This window comes from Rutidosis leptorrhynchoides, chromosome 9 (genome assembly GCF_046630445.1).
Source record: "Rutidosis leptorrhynchoides isolate AG116_Rl617_1_P2 chromosome 9, CSIRO_AGI_Rlap_v1, whole genome shotgun sequence".
Lineage (NCBI taxonomy): Eukaryota > Viridiplantae > Streptophyta > Magnoliopsida > Asterales > Asteraceae > Rutidosis > Rutidosis leptorrhynchoides.
In genome coordinates, this window is record NC_092341.1 from 26,828,769 (window position 1) to 26,846,138 (window position 17,370).

Genomic DNA, 17,370 nt, shown 5'->3' on the forward strand with positions numbered 1-17,370 from the left:
ATTAAAAATAAATACAAGACTTAAATTAAAGCGTAAAGTAAATAACGATAATGAAATTGCGAATAATAAAAATGCGATAAAATAAACTTGCGATAATTAAAAGTGCAATTAAATATAAAATAAAAGAAATTAAATATGAAATAAAAGAATTATGCTTATTTAAACTTCCGTAATCATGATGTTTGACGTGTTGATTTTAGTTTTATGCCCATGGGTTAATTGTCCTTTGTCCTAGATTATTTAATATGTCCGTCTGGTTTTGTCCATAACAGTCCATCAGTCATAAATATAAAGTGCGAGTATCCTCGTCAAATTATCCTTATACCCAAAGTTAAATATTCCAACTAATTGGGGACTTAAACTGTAACAAGATTTTAATACTTTGTTTAATGAATACACCAGGTTATCAACTGAGTGTAATCCAAGGTTTTAATATTTTGTTATCAATTATACCAAGTGTCCTTGTACATAATTTCACCCTTGTTTTAATTATTCTAGTGGCTATTAATCCATTCCCGTGTCCGGTTAAATGAACGATTATTCGTACATATAAATACCCCGCCCATCGTGTCCGATCGAGTGTATATGGTAATTTATAGGGACGCCCAATTGTAAATCTTTATATTAACATTAACAAACTATCATTTAGTTAAACAAATATAAAGCCCATTAATAGCCCATAGTCTAATTTCCACAAGTGTCGTTCTTTTGTCCAAACCCCCAATTATGGTACAAAGCCCAATTACCCAATTTTAGTAATTAGCCCAACATCATGATTACTTCGTTTTAAATAAGCATAATAATAACTTAGCTACGAGACATTAAATTAAAAAGGTTGAACATAACTTACAATGATTAAAAATAGCGTAGCGTTACACGGACAGAATTTCGACTTACACCCTTACAACATTCGCTAACATACCCTTATTATTAGAATTAAAATTAAAATTAAAATTAAAATTATAATATAAATATAAATATATACGATATAGATAGAGAGATGGATATATGATTTTGTGTTTTTTTCGATCAGAATTCGTTTGCTTTTATAGGGATTTTCAACTTTTGGGGCTCCGCGACTCGCGGCATTTTTGGCCTTCAAACTCCGCGAGTCGCAGAGATTGAAATTACAGCTCAGTCCCTTTTGGAGTCTTTCTTGCTGACGGTTTTAAATATAAATATAATATATTAAATAATTATAAGAATTATTTAAATATTATATTATATTTATGTGCATAGTTGACATGTAATTTTTAGTCCGTTGCGTCGAGCGTTGAGAGTTGACTCTGGTCCCGGTTCCGGATTTTCGAACGTCCTTGCGTACAATTTAATATCTTGTACTTTGCGTTTTGAATTTTGTACTCTTGTAATTTCGAGACGTTTCTTATCAATAATTGGAACCTCTTTGATTGTCTTTTGTACTTTTGAGCTTTTTGGTCGTTTGCGTCTTCAATTCGTCGAATCTGTCTTTTGTCTTCACCTTTTATTATTTAAACGAATATCACTTGTAAATAGAACAATTGCAACTAAAAGCTTGTCTTTCTTGAGGAATAATGCTATGAAATATATGTTCGTTTTTAGCATTATCAATACCCCCCTCCCCATGGATTCGGCCAAAAACTGAATGGGGTGGGCCCCACATGGCCCACAATGATAAATTATGAAATCCTTATGTCCCGAACGCTCGATCGAAGCCCGAAACGCGAAAACGCTACTACGCGATTGATTTTTCGGAGCGATAACAAATACGCGACGAATAAAATGTATAAACACTAAATATAAACATATGACATTAAAATATCATATTTAAAATAATTAGGACTTAAAAATCCCGAAAGCTTGACCGTTGGTTTGAAAACCGAAAAGATTCGCCGGATAGAAATTCGCGACACGTCGAAACGTATAACTTAAAATTTGAATATAAATATTCATATAACACATAATAATTAATATATTATTACTAAAATAATAATATAGATCATAGAAATGACGTGGAAAGAATAACAATTAACGGTAAAAGATAACGGAAAAAGTAGGGTCGTTACAGTACCTTCCCGTTACGGAAATTTCGTCCAGAAATTTAAGCAGGTGCAGGGGTTGACTCGGCATCTGAGAACAAATGCGGGTACTTCAGCCTCATCTAATCTTCACGTTCCCAAGTGAACTCGGGTCCGCGTCTGGCATTCCATCTAACTCGGACGATAGGGATTCTACCCTGCTTGAGAGTCTTAACCTCTCGATCCATAATTTCAACATGTTCCTCAATAAAGTGGAGTTGTTTATCAACATGAAGCTCCTCAAGAGGAATAGTTTTATCGGCCTCGGCCAAACACTTCTTCAAATTCGATACATGAAAAACGTCATAAAAAGTACTGAGTTCTTGTGGCAATTTCAAACGATAAGCCACGGGTCCAACTCTCTATGTAATTTCAAATGGTCTAACAAATCGAGGATTCAACTTTCCCCTTTTACCAAAACGTACCACACCCTTCCAAGGTGATACCTTCAACATAACATGGTCACCAACCTGAAATTCTAAATCCTTCCTTCTAACATCGGCGTAACTTTTTTGCCGACTCCTGGTGGTTTTCAATCTTTCTTTAATCTATACAATCTTCTCAGTAGTCTCGTGAATAATTTCTGGACCTGTGAGTTGAGCATCCCCAACCTCATTCCAATAAATAGGAGACCTACATTTTCTACCATACATAGCTTCAAATGGTGCGGCCTTAATACTTGCATGATAGCTGTTGTTATAAGAAAATTCAGCTAGTGGCAAATATTTATCCCACCCCTTACCAAAATCAATAATACACGCCCGTAACATATCTTCTAACGTTTGAAAGGTCCTCTCACTCTGACCATCTGTTTGAGGATGATAAGTGGTGCTCATATCCAACTTAGTTCCTAAAGCTTCCTGTAAGGATCGCCAAAACCTCGATATAAATCCACTGTCTTGGTCCGAAATAATAGATACATGAACACCATGTCTAGAAACAATCTCTTTCAAATACAAACGAGTAAGCTTCTCCATCGAATCTGTTTCCCTAATCGGCAAAAAGTGAGCCGACTTAGTGAGTCGATCTACAATCACCCAAATGGTATCATAGCCACCAGCAACTCTCGGTAACTTAGTAATAAAATCCATCGTAATACCTTCCCACTTCCACTCGGGAATCTCAGGTTGCACCAAAAGTCCAGACGGTTTTTGATGTTCAGCTTTAACCTTAGCACATGTCAACCACTTAGCCACATACTTAGCCACATCACCTTTCAAATGAGGCTGCCAATACAACTCCTTAAGATCATGATACATCTTTCCTGAACCAGGAATGAATAGAGTACCTAGACTTATGAGCCTCATTTAAAATAAGTTATCGGAGACCTCCAAATTTCAGAACCCAAAGACGTCCCGCAAAGTACCGAGTACCATCGGTTCGTACTTAAAACTGTTTACTCAAGCCTCGGACCTTCCCGTTACAAAATTCTCCTCCTTCAAGGTTTATTGTTGTGCCTCAAGAATCTGCCTTGCGAGGTTTGTTCGAATGGTCATATTTAAGGCCCTAAACCTATGAGGTTCAGTCCTCTCTTTACGACTTAACGTATTGGCCACAACATTAGCCTTCCCTGTATGATATAAAAGTTCTCAATCATAATCATTCAACGTCTCAATCCACCTTCGTTGCCTCATATTCAACTGTTTCTGATCAAGGATATGTTGAAGACTTTTGTGATCAGTGTACACAATACTTTTGACCCCATATAAGTAATGTCTCCAATTCTTGAGTGCGAACACAATAGCTCCCAATTCTACATCATGGGTTGTATAATTCTGTTCATAATTCTTCAACTGACGTGACGCGTAAACAATGACTTTCTTTCGTTGCATCAAAACACAACCAAAGTCTTGACACAGAGCATCACAATAGATAACAAGATAATCACTACCCTCAGGTAGTGATAATATCTGTGCAAAAGTTAACTTCTTCTTCAGAGTTTGGAAAGCAGACTCTTGTTCACTCTTCCACTCGTACTTCTTCCCCTTATGCGTTAAAGCAGACAGAGGTTTCGCTACTCGTGAAAAATCTTGAATGAACCTTCTATAATAGCCTGCTAATCCTAGAAACTGACGAATCTAAGTAGGAGTCTTCAGAATTTCTCACTTCTCAATTGCCTCAATCTTAGCAGGATCAACTTGTATTCCCTGTTTACTAACAACATGTCCAAGGAATTGAACTTCTCTCAACCAGAAAGCACACCTAGAGAACTTAGCGTACAACTCTTCTTTCCTCAACAGATCAAGCACTAACTTCAAATATTCTTCGTGCTCTTCATCACTCTTGTAATAAATAAGGATGTCGTCGATGAAAACAATAACGAACTTGTCCAGATAGGGTCTACACACACGGTTCATGAGGTCCATGAACACAGCAGGTGCGTTTGTCAATACGAACGGCATAACAAGGAATTTGTAGTGACTATAACGGGTGCGAAAAGAGGTTTTTGGAATATCAGACTCTTTAACACGCAGTTGATGATAATCCGGAACGAAGATCGATCTTAGAATAAACAGATGAACCCTGAAGCTGATCGAACAGATCATCAATTCTAGGAAGAGGGTAACGGTTTTTAACAGTAAGCTTGTTCAATTCACGAGAATCTATGCACAAACGAAACGAACCATCTTTTTTCTTTAACAAACAGAACAGGAGCTCCCCAAGGGGACGAGCTAGGACGAATAAAACCCTTGTCTAACAACTCACGGAGTTGACTCGACAATTCTTGAAGTTCGGAAGGCGCAAGACAGTAAGGAGCACGTTCTACAGGAGCAGCACCGGGAACAAGATCAATTTGAAATTCTACCGCGCGTTGCGGCGGAAGGCCAGTTAAATCTTCGGGAACTACCTCGGGAAAATCACTAACAATGGGAACATCATTAATACTCTTCTCTTCTTTATCGGAATCAACAACATGGGCTAGAATAGCATGACAGCCTTTGCGAAGATGTTTATGGAAATTCCTTCAAGGGGATAGCGAGGATCATAGATTTCAAAGTAAATTTTCATTACATTTCAGAAAGGAAGACGTGTGAAAGGTGTGATCTTTCAACGAGAGTGAACTTCCTTGCACAATGAGCGAGTCAATCTAGGATTCACCCTTATTCTTTAAATTTATACGCGGATGAAAAGAAACGTGAATCATGGGTTATAAAGGATAGTCGACTCCAGGTGAGATGGATCTCCAAAAATGATTTCGTGCACCTCAAAGTATTGAATTATAGGATTGATGTTTATGAGGGTGTTGCGGCTAACCGCGAATATTGAGAGTAGAAACTCCTCAAACGGTCTAGTGTAATATACATCCATGATACCCACTATAACAACAGTTGGGGTAGAAACCTACCTAGCGCCTTTTCTACAATAAGGTGACCACCGAGTGTACCCTAGAAAATTGATTTATCGGTCCACGTTTCGGCAATGTCCGGCCATAAGAGGGAAAATTTTATGGGCGCAAAGACTTTCCAACAAATTTTATAAAACCGGCATCCAAAGTGGTGTAAGATGTTCTATCAATGAACATAATGGTAATTTTCATCCTTAAACTAACGATGGAAAGAACTGTGATCCAAACACTCTGTAGAGTAATGCGAAAATTTGATAAAATCAACCAAGGAGTTTTGAAAAAGTTTTAAACGTCTGATGTGACAACATAAACGGAACGAAGTTCTTAGTAAATTTAGAAGTATGTACAACGTGTACCATTTTATATAAAACAAATTGACTTAGTCAAACAGCTCAATAAATGAGTGGTTTTAAAATAATTTTGAAGGTATGATTTGGTATATACTAGCCAAAATAGGTAAGGTAAATTTATTCATTTGAATCCATACATACATATATGATTTTATAAATTGTATACATGACAAAATATTTCATTACTTCTATTTGCCCATAAATCTCGTGAGAACAATTAAACAAATGTGTAAAACTTCCGATGATAAACAGAGTATCTGTATTTCAGAGGTTAAACAAATGGTAGTTATGAATTCCTTGTCATGCCATTTGGTCTCACTAACGCACCGGTGGTGTTCATGGATCTTATGAACCGCGTGTGCAAACCGTATCTCGACAAATTCGTTATCGTGTTCATCGATGATATTTTGGTCTATTCTAAAAACGAAGAAGAACACGAGGAACATCTCCGACTTGTGCTTGAACTTTTAAGACAAGAACGACTCTATGCCAAATTCTCCAAGTGTGAATTTTGGTTGAAGGAAGTTCAATTTCTTGGTCATGTTGTAAGTGATCAAGGTATTAAAGTCGATCCATCAAAAATCAAAGCCATTAGTAAATGGGAAACTCCTACTACTCCTACTCACATTCGTCAATTCTTGGGTCTCGCCGGATACTATCGTAGATTCATCAAGGATTTCTCTTTGGTTGCTCGTCCTCTAACCGTGTTAACTCACAAGGGAAAGAAATTCGTTTGGGCGATCGAACAAGAATCCGCATTTCAAATCTTGAAAACAAAGCTAACCACCGCTCCTATCTTGTCACTTCCCGAAGGCAATGACGATTTTATTGTATACTGCGATGCCTCAAAACATGGTTTTGGGTGTGTATTGATGCAACGAAAGAAAGTCATTGCTTATGCCTCTCGACAACTCAAAATTCATGAACGAAACTACACGACACAAGATCTCGAACTCGGAGCCGTTGTCTTCGCACTTAAAATATGGAGACACTATCTTTATGGAACCAAGAGTACTATCTTCATCGACCACAAAATCCTCCAATACATCTTTGATCAAAAGCAACTAAACATGAGACAATGACGGTGGATTGAAACTTTAAACGAGTATGATTGTTAGCTTCGTTACCATCCCAGAAAGGCAAACGTAGTAGCCGATGCCTTAAGTCGAAAGGAAAGAGCGGTGCCTCTTCGTGTCCGAGCTTTAAACATCACCATCCACACCAACCTTAATAGCCAAATTCGGGTAGCCCAAGATGATGTAACATCCCGCGTTTTTCCGTTAAAATTTATTTTTAACACTATCTTTTTTTTAAATAATATCTTTCGTTATTCAAATTCGTAGTTTTCGTTAACTAACATTCTTAATATTTTTCGTTATCGAATTATAACAACTTCCGTTTACTCTCGCTTATTTAAGATATTCGTTCGATTAAATCACGTACCCGCTTTTAAACTCGAGGGACTAAAATTGACACGGGGCAAATTAGTTGACTAGGTCAACTAGTCCACCCCAATCACCACCATTCAATCATCTCCATCTCTCTCTCTTTCTCTCTAGCAAGAACACACACACATTTACCAAATTCATTCAATCATTATCTAAATTCGATCTAGGAGGCTTACAACAAAATAAATTACATATTCGTGATCCTCTCTTCATCCTCTTCATTTTGGTACCAACTTCATCTCGTTTGGGTAACATTTCTAAAACTCTAGATTTCTCTAAATTCGTGTTTTTTTGACTTGAAATGGTGTTAGTTAGTGTCTATGGCTCATTGTGATGTCGTGTATGTAATTTGTATGCTCGATCTTGTTATTTGGTGTAACTAGCATGAACACTTGAAATGGGTTAGTTTAATCTTTGATTTTGATTGATTAAATGTTGTTAGATGTTAAACCCATTGTGTTAAAAGTGTTACTAGCATCGTTAGTTTCGTTTTGGTATGTTGGATGATATGAAAACCTTGCGTTAACATGATTATTGATTTTGTGATTCTTAATTAGGGTTTGATGAACCTTAAAATGAACTTTTGATGCATTGAATGCTTGTTAATGTTGTTATTAAGTGTTTAGTTGCAATGTACATTTAATTACCTTCGAAACGGCATATCGTATGTGTAGATTGGACTACCGAATCATGAAATGAATTTGTGAACTTGAAACTTGGAAAACGAACTCTAAATGATCACTTGACGAGAATTCGGTTATTGTAAATGATAAACTCGATTGATGATATGTGGTTAGTTGTATCCTTTGTCAAAATACCTCCCCGATGATATAGGATACATGTTTTGATTGTTTGCGGGTCATAAATTGGGATTGTTTGAGTTTTAGTTCGTGCATTTCTTTGTTGCAGCAAAACAGGGCCTGGATACAGATCTGGACGCCGTCCAGATTCTTGGATGCCGTCCAGTCCTTCAGACTTGGATGCCGTCCAGTATTTTTGACGCCGTCCAGGCCTTCAATACTGGACGCCGTCCAGTCATTTTGGACGCCGTCCAGATGGCCTATCAGGTGCTGTCCAATTTAGTCGTTTTTTGATTAATTCTAACTATGCTACGCACCTCCGATTAACATGAAACTTGACTAACATGCTTATATATGATTAAAAACCTCAGAAAAAAGTTCGGGACCCGACCCGAACGTGTTGACTTTTCGTTGACTTTGACCCGACCAAGTTTGACTTATAGCCAAACTTAACCGAATACTTATGCAATCTCTCTAACTTGCTTCTATACTTGTATGTTGCATGAAAATTGACAATTTGATTCACATGCTACTTAATCGAGTCGTAACGAGCCATAGGACTAATTGAACATCCTTGACCAATCGCGTTTACCATTATTGATACAACTTACTTGTTTAGTTCAAGACTAGCATTGTTCTTTGCACACGTTTACTTGTTGAAGTACTTTATTACTCGTGCACTCAAGGTGAGATCATAGTCCCACTTTTTCAACAACTTTTATATTTTTAAATCGTGGGCTGAGAAACATATACGTTACATACTTATATACATTTCATATGCATATATATACCTTTCATACTTTTATACATCGAACACGAATACGAATACAAAGATACGGACGAGTTTCAACGAAAACCCTCAATTCAATTATCATTAATTACATCAGATGGTGTAAGCGAGACTATGTTGTGTGGATCCATACGGGTTTGACTAACCCTCATTCGGACGGTTCGCTACCGTTAAGCGAATGAAATATATTCTGGTACGGTGTATGTTCTAACACTTTTATGCTGAGGTAAATGATACGGTTAAGCTTTGATAATTGGGTGCTCGGAAAACAACAATACTTATGGAATTCAAACGATTCAGAAAATCGACTTATACTATAACTTGTGGTTCAACTTATTTTACTTACATACTCATTTACTAAACCTATAATTTCACAAACGTTTTCGTTGACAGATTCTCTATGTTTTCTCAGGTCCCTGAATGCTATATGATACATGCTTCCGCACTCTTTTTGATACTTGCTTGGATGTCGAGTATACCTGCATATTTGGAGCCCCTTTGACTTGCTTTTAAATTGTGTCGCATAGGTTTCAATTGTACGTTAAACATTGTAATGTAACTAGTCGTTGAACTACTTTTGTAAACTTGAAACGTCCTTTACATTTGAAATGAATGCGACATATTTTTGGTCAAACGTCATCTTAAGGACTTATGACCACGTAACGAGACCTAAGTAGACGGTGCCGTCAATGACGATTTTGTCGGGTCGCTACAGATGGTATCAGAGCGTTGGTTGTAGGGATTTAGAGTTCATTGGTGTCGACCCCGAGTCATAGGGTACATTAGTGAATCTAGACTACAACCGGCATATAGACTGAAGTAGGAACTACTTGACTATTTGTGCATTATACTCGAACTCTCCTATCATATCTAACTCTTATTCGATCTTGATATCACGTTGTTAAATTTGATTGACATGCCACCTTGACTTTATGAAGTAATGTTAAATGCACATGTGAATCAGGGTAATATAATTTCCGGGATTATATTACGGTGGTTCACATGGACGTTCTGACATTATGACATAAAGAATTTAAGGCGGGTTAAGGAAATTTTCTCTTTATCCTTATTCCATATCACGGTTGGTATTATTGAGAATACTAACCAACGATATTCTTGTGTCTTGAAGGAACAATGGCTCGTCGACGCGCTCCTCCCGAAACTCCCGAACAAGCTCTACAACGAATGATAGCCACCGCCGTGGATGCGGCCATGGCCGGTCACTCTTCCAACAACAATAACAATAACAACAATCACAACAACAACAACAATGGAGCCGGTAATTCAAACGAAGGGTGCTCCTATAAGAACTTCATGGGGTGCAAACCTCACACTTTTGATGGAACCGGGAGACCGGTAGTGCTCACCCGATGGTTTGAGCAAACGGAAGCCGTCTTTAGCATAAGCGGTTGTCGGGACCAAGACAAGGTCAGATTTTACACTCACACCTTCGCCGGTATCGCTCTCACATGGTGGAATACGTATGTACAATCGGTGGGTATCCACGAAGCCCACGCTCTCTCTTGGGTCGACTTAAGAGGAAAGATGATCACTGAATACTTCCCGCGCGAAGAGACCCGCAAGCTTGAACACGAGCTAAGAACTTTAAAAGCGGTCAGGAATGACCTAAAGGCCTATAATCAACGATTTTCTGAGCTAGCCTTGATGTGCCCAAATCTCGTGAGTACCGAGTCTCTAAGGGTTGAGCTGTACATGGATGGTCTTCCTAAGAGCATCAAACAAGGAGTAATGTCATCCAAACCCGCTAATCACCAAGAGGCTTTGAATATGGCCCGCCAATTGATCGAAACGGTGGAAGAAATTGAGGTGTCGGCATATAAAGCCGAGGATAAGTCGGGTGGCAACAAAAGAAAATGGGAAGCCCCCGAATTGAGCAACTACAACAACAACCCCGCCAAGAAGCCTTTCACCTCCAACGACAAGAAAGGCTATGCCGGAAGTCTACCATCTTGCAACAAGTGCCACAAACATCATTATGGCGAATGTAGCAAACCATTTTGCAACAAATGCCGCAACCGTCATTATGATGAATGTGGTAAGTTAACTTGCCACCGGTGCCAAGGAAGTGGTCATATGGCCAACGATTGTAGGAGTGTCGCCCCCGTCGCCCAAAAGGCGCCCAATGCACACCAGACGGGCGTTTGTTTTGAATGTGGCCAACCGGGTCATTTTAAGAATGCGTGCCCGGAGAAGAAGACAAACCCCAATACACGCGGCCGAGCTTTTAACATTAACACCGAGGAAGCCCGAGATGACAACTAGTCACGGGTACGTTTCTTCTCAACAACCCTTATATTTCATGTTTATTCAATTCGGGTACCGTTAGACGTTTTATAACCAAGGCCTTGACTCGTACTCCTTGCACACCACCATATCCCCTAGACACTACCTATGCCATTCAAGTGACCGACGGAAAACTATTATGTTAAACTTTTTGGGTGGAGAATTTGAATTTTGACTTGACACCTATAGAACAAGGGAACTCAAAACCTATTCGTTAAGAAGAAAATGATCCCTTACATGTGTATAGATTATCGTGAACTAAATAATTTCCGGTTAAGAACCGATATTCTCTTTCCCGTACTGATGACCTCTTGATCAATCACAAGAATTCCGTGTGTATTCCAAAATCGACCCCCATTTCGGTTATCTCCAAAACGGTTTTCAAAATTCGTTACGATAGTTATGAATTTCTTATAGTGTCGTTCAGTTTAACAAAGGCTTCCTCCGTATTCATGGGCCTGATGGGTCGCTACATATGTAAACTTATCTAGACAGATCTGTCATCATATTCATAGGTGATGTTTTAACCTATTCAATTCAAGCAAAGAAGAAAACGAACTACATCTTTGTCTTACGCTTGAACTCTTGAGGAAAGAGCAACTCTATACCAAAATCTCCAAGAGTGAACTTTGGTTAAACAAAGTCCAATTTCTAGACCATGTTGTTAGTGGTCAGGGTATTACAATAAAATCTCGCAATCGAAGCCACGCGTAATCGGGAAACCCTCACAACTCTGACTTGTATTTGTAAAATCTTAGATCTCGCTGGTTATTACCGAAGATTCATTTCCGACTTCTTCTCGCGTTGTACGATCTTTAACCTCGTTAACTCACTAAGAGAAATTTAAACCTCTCCATTCCCGAACCTTGACCGTGATTATTCACACCAACTTTGCTAGCTAAATTCGTATAGCACAAGATGGAACCAAAAATGGAAATATTTCTACTTGAACGCCGGAAAGGCATACTCTCTCAACTCGAAATCAAGTAAACTGAAATTCATCATTTTACACGAAGAATTTGAGTACTTAATCATGGATTCAATCAACCTTCTCGTCATCACGTACCACATTACATAACTCTGTTATTTCACCGTTACCATCTAGTATTACTACTCAACTCCGAACTATACAACTACGTGCACTATCTCGTTTCCCACCCCGTCTCAACATTTGACCACTAGATGCGCGATGTGGCTACCTCAAGACGTAAACTCATCCTGTTCTAAGTTCTCATTTCACTCCTATCTTTTCTTTCGTACTTCCATATAAGGAAACCTTTATATCTAAATCCTCAACGAAGAAAGAGACTCTTCATGTATTACTAGTATTCACCACGAGGGGGGGAGGGCCCAGACGAACATTTTCAGTAGCCGATAAGAAACTTGTCCCAACAGACGCTTTCGAGCCCTAACTAACTTGTTCGAACATATCTTAATAAATTCTATTCCAACATGGTGTACCATTGTCAATTATCCCAGATCGAAATACTCGTTTCACTTCTAGTGTTACAAGAAGCCTTGGGAACACGTTTAAACATGAGTACCACGTATCATCCGCAAACTGACGGAACAAGCGAACGCACGATTCAAATCTAGGAAAGAAAGGTTACCAACTCGTATTGTCGCTTTTAGTTGATTCCTCTCACTACGGTAGTTACCATTCGTGTATTAACGCCGCACTTCCAAAACCCTATGTGACCGCAAATGTTATACCCCTATTCGTTGGACCAAAGCATATGGCAAGCAAATCACCGAATCCGAAATCATTCAAGAAATGACCGTTGAGATAGTTCATGTCCGAGAAGGGCTCTAGACAGCCCGTAGTCACCAAAAAGGACTATACCAATGTTAGGCATAAACCTTCCAAATTCCCAGCCAGCAATTGTGTAATATTGAAAAACCGCACCTTGGAAAGGTGTAATCCGTTCGGGAAATCAAGGGAAGTTATATCCGCAATATTGATCCTTCTAAAATCTTGGGGCGTATTGGAACCGCCTCCTACCGTATAGGTCTCCTGACTCAATTAAGGTTTCCGTTTACCTTACATTTCGTGTAACAAACTTAGAGACGTATCCTGCATAACAAGAACGTGCTATCCTTCTAGATAAACTTACTATTGATGACAAACTCCCCTTCGTGGGAAAACCGGTTGAAATTGTGGGTCGTAAAATCAAGCCTTAATACAACGTGAAATCCCGAATGTCAAAGTTCATGAGAATGCCCAAGGACGTATCTTCACTTATTCATAGCATTGACAATGTAAGGTCTCGAGTAAGAGACATCAACTATTACTTCCAACTAAATTTCAGGACGAAATTTCTTTTAAGGTGTAGGTAATGTAACATCCCGCGTTTTTCCGTTAAAATTTATTTTTAACACTATCTTTTTTTTAAATAATATCTTTCGTTATTCAAATTCGTAGTTTTCGTTAACTAAAGTTCTTAATATTTTTCGTTATTGAATTATAACAACTTCCGTTTACTCTCGCTTATTTAAGATATTCGTTCGATTAAATCACGTACCCGCTTTTAAACTCGAGGGACTAAAATTGACACGGGAAAAACTAGTTGACTAGGTCAACTAGTCCACCCCAATCACCACCATTCAATCATCTCCATCTCTCTCTCTTTCTCTCTAGCAAGAACACACACACATTTACCAAATTCATTCAATCATCATCTAAATTCGATCTAGGAGGCTTACAACAAAATAAATTACATATTCGTGATCCTCTCTTCATCCTCTTCATTTTGGTACCAACTTCATCTCGTTTGGGTAACATTTCTAAAACTCTAGATTTCTCTAAATTCGTGTTTTTTTGACTTGAAATGGTGTTAGTTAGTGTCTATGGCTCATTGTGATGTCGTGTATGTAATTTGTATGCTCGATCTTGTTATTTGGTGTAACTAGCATGAACACTTGAAATGGGTTAGTTTAATCTTTGATTTTGATTGATTAAATGTTGTTAGATGTTAAACCCATTGTGTTAAAAGTGTTACTAGCATCGTTAGTTTCGTTTTGGTATGTTGGATGATATGAAAACCTTGCGTTAACATGATTATTGATTTTGTGATTCTTAATTAGGGTTTGATGAACCTTAAAATGAACTTTTGATGCATTGAATGCTTGTTAATGTTGTTAGTAAGTGTTTAGTTGCAATGTACATTTAATTACCTTCGAAACGGCATATCGTATGTGTAGATTGGACTACCGAATCATGAAATGAATTTGTGAACTTGAAACTTGGAAAACGAACTCTAAATGATCACTTGACGAGAATTCGGTTATTGTAAATGATAAACTCGATTGATGATATGTGGTTAGTTGTATCCTTTGTCAAAATACCTCCCCGATGATATAGGATACATGTTTTGATTGTTTGCGGGTCATAAATTGGGATTGTTTGAGTTTTGGTTCGTGCATTTCTTTGTTGCAGCAAAACAGGGCCTGGATACAGATCTGGACGCCGTCCAGATTCTTGGACGCCGTCCAGTATTTTGGACGCCGTCCAGGCCTTCAATACTGGACGCCGTCCAGCCATTTTGGACGCCGTCCAGATGGCCTATCAGGTGCTGTCCAATTTCGTCGTTTTTCGATTAATTCTAACTATGCTACGCACCTCCGATTAACATGAAACTTGACTAACATGCTTATATATGATTAAAAACCTCAGAAAAATAGTTCGGGACTCGACCCGAACGTGTTGACTTTTCGTTGACTTTGACCTGACCAAGTTTGACTTATAGCCAAACTTAACAGAATACTTATGCAATCTCTCTAACTTGCTTCTATACTTGTATGTTGCATGAAAATTGACAATTTGATTCACATGCTACTTAATCGAGTCGTAACGAGCCATAGGACTAATTGAACATCCTTGACCAATCGCGTTTACCATTATTGATACAACTTACTTGTTTAGGTCAAGACTAGCATTGTTCTTTGCACACGTTTACTTGTTGAAGTACTTTATTACTCGTGCACTCAAGGTGAGATCATAGTCCCACTTTTTCAACAACTTTTATATTTTTAAATCGTGGGCTGAGAAACATATACGTTACATACTTATATACATTTCATATGCATATATATACCTTTCATACTTTTATACATCGAACACGAATACGAATACAAAGATACGGACGAGTTTCAACGAAAACCCTCAATTCAATTATCATTAATTATATCAGATGGTGTAAGCGAGACTATGTTGTGTGGATCCATACGGGTTTGACTAACCCTCATTCGGACGGTTCGCTACCGTTAAGCGAATGAAATATATTCTGGTACGGTGTATGTTCTAACACTTTTATGCTGAGGTAAATGATACGGTTAAGCTTTGATAATTGGGTGCTCGGTAAACAACAATACTTATGGAATTCAAACGATTCGGAAAATCGACTTATACTATAACTTGTGGTTCAACTTATTTTACTTACATACTCATTTACTAAACCTATGATTTCACCAACGTTTTCGTTGACAGATTCTCTATGTTTTCTCAGGTCCCTGAATGCTATATGATACATGCTTCCGCACTCTTTTTGATACTTGCTTGGATGTCGAGTATACCTGCATATTTGGAGCCCCTTTGACTTGCTTTTAAATTGTGTCGCATAGGTTTCAATTGTACGTTAAACATTGTAATGTAACTAGTCGTTGAACTACTTTTGTAAACTTGAAACGTCCTTTACATTTGAAATGAATGCGACATATTTTTGGTCAAACGTCATCTTAAGGACTTATGACCACGTAACGAGACCTAAGTAGACGGCGCCGTCAATGACGATTTTGTCGGGTCGCTACAGATGGTATCAGAGCGTTGGTTGTAGGGATTTAGAGTTCATTGGTGTCGACCCCGAGTCATAGGGTACATTAGTGAATCTAGACTACAACCGGCATATAGACTGAAGTAGGAACTACTTGACTATTTGTGCATTATACTCGAACTCTCCTATCATATCTAACTCTTATTCGATCTTGATATCACGTTGTTAAATTTGATTGACATGCCACCTTGACTTTATGAAGTAATGTTAAATGCACATGTGAATCAGGGTAATATAATTTCCGGGATTATATTACGGTGGTTCACATGGACGTTCTGACATTATGACATAAAGAATTTAAGGCGGGTTAAGGAAATTTTCTCTTTATCCTTATTCCATATCACGGTTGGTATTATTGAGAATACTAACCAACGATATTCTTGTGTCTTGAAGGAACAATGGCTCGTCGACGCGCTCCTCCCGAAACTCCCGAACAAGCTCTACAACGAATGATAGCCACCGCCGTGGATGCGGCCATGGCCGGTCACTCTTCCAACAACAATAACAATAACAACAATCACAACTACAACAACAATGGAGCCGGTAATTCAAACGAAGGGTGCTCCTATAAGAACTTCATGGGGTGCAAACCTCACACTTTTGATGGAACCGGGAGACCGGTAGTGCTCACCCGATGGTTTGAGCAAACGGAAGTCGTCTTTAGCATAAGCGGTTGTCGGGACCAAGACAAGGTCAGATTTTCCACTCACACCTTCGCCGGTATCGCTCTCACATGGTGGAATACGTATGTACAATCGGTGGGTATCCACGAAGCCCACGCTCTCTCTTGGGTCGACTTAAGAGGAAAGATGATCACCGAATACTTCCCGCGCGAAGAGACCCGCAAGCTTGAACACGAGCTAAGAACTTTAAAAGCGGTCGGGTTACTTCAACAACCCGAAATCCCGCAATGGAAGTGGGAAAAAATAACAATGGATTTTATCACCAAACTACCAAAAACGACGGGCGGTTTTGATACCATTTGGGTTATTATTGACCGTCTCACCAAATCCGCACACTTTCTTGCCATGAAGGAGACCGATAAAATAGAGAAACTTGCACAACTTTACATCAAGGAGATCGTAGCCCGACACGGTGTACCTTTATCGATTATCTCCGACCGAGATGGCCGTTTTGTTTCTAGATTTTGGCGTACCTTGCAAGGAGCGTTGGGAACGCGCTTAGACATGAGCACCGCATATCATCCTCAAACCGATGGGCAAAGCGAATGTACAATTCAAACCTTGGAGGACATGTTACGAGCTTGCGTGGTTGATTTTGGAAAAGCTTGGGACAAGCACTTACCTCTCGCCGAGTTCTCTTACAACAATAGTTATCACGCGAGTATTAAAGCCGCACCTTTTGAAGCGCTATATGGCCGAAAATGTTGTTCACCTCTTTGTTGGGCCGAGGTAGGCGTTGTGCAAATCACCGGACCCGAACTCA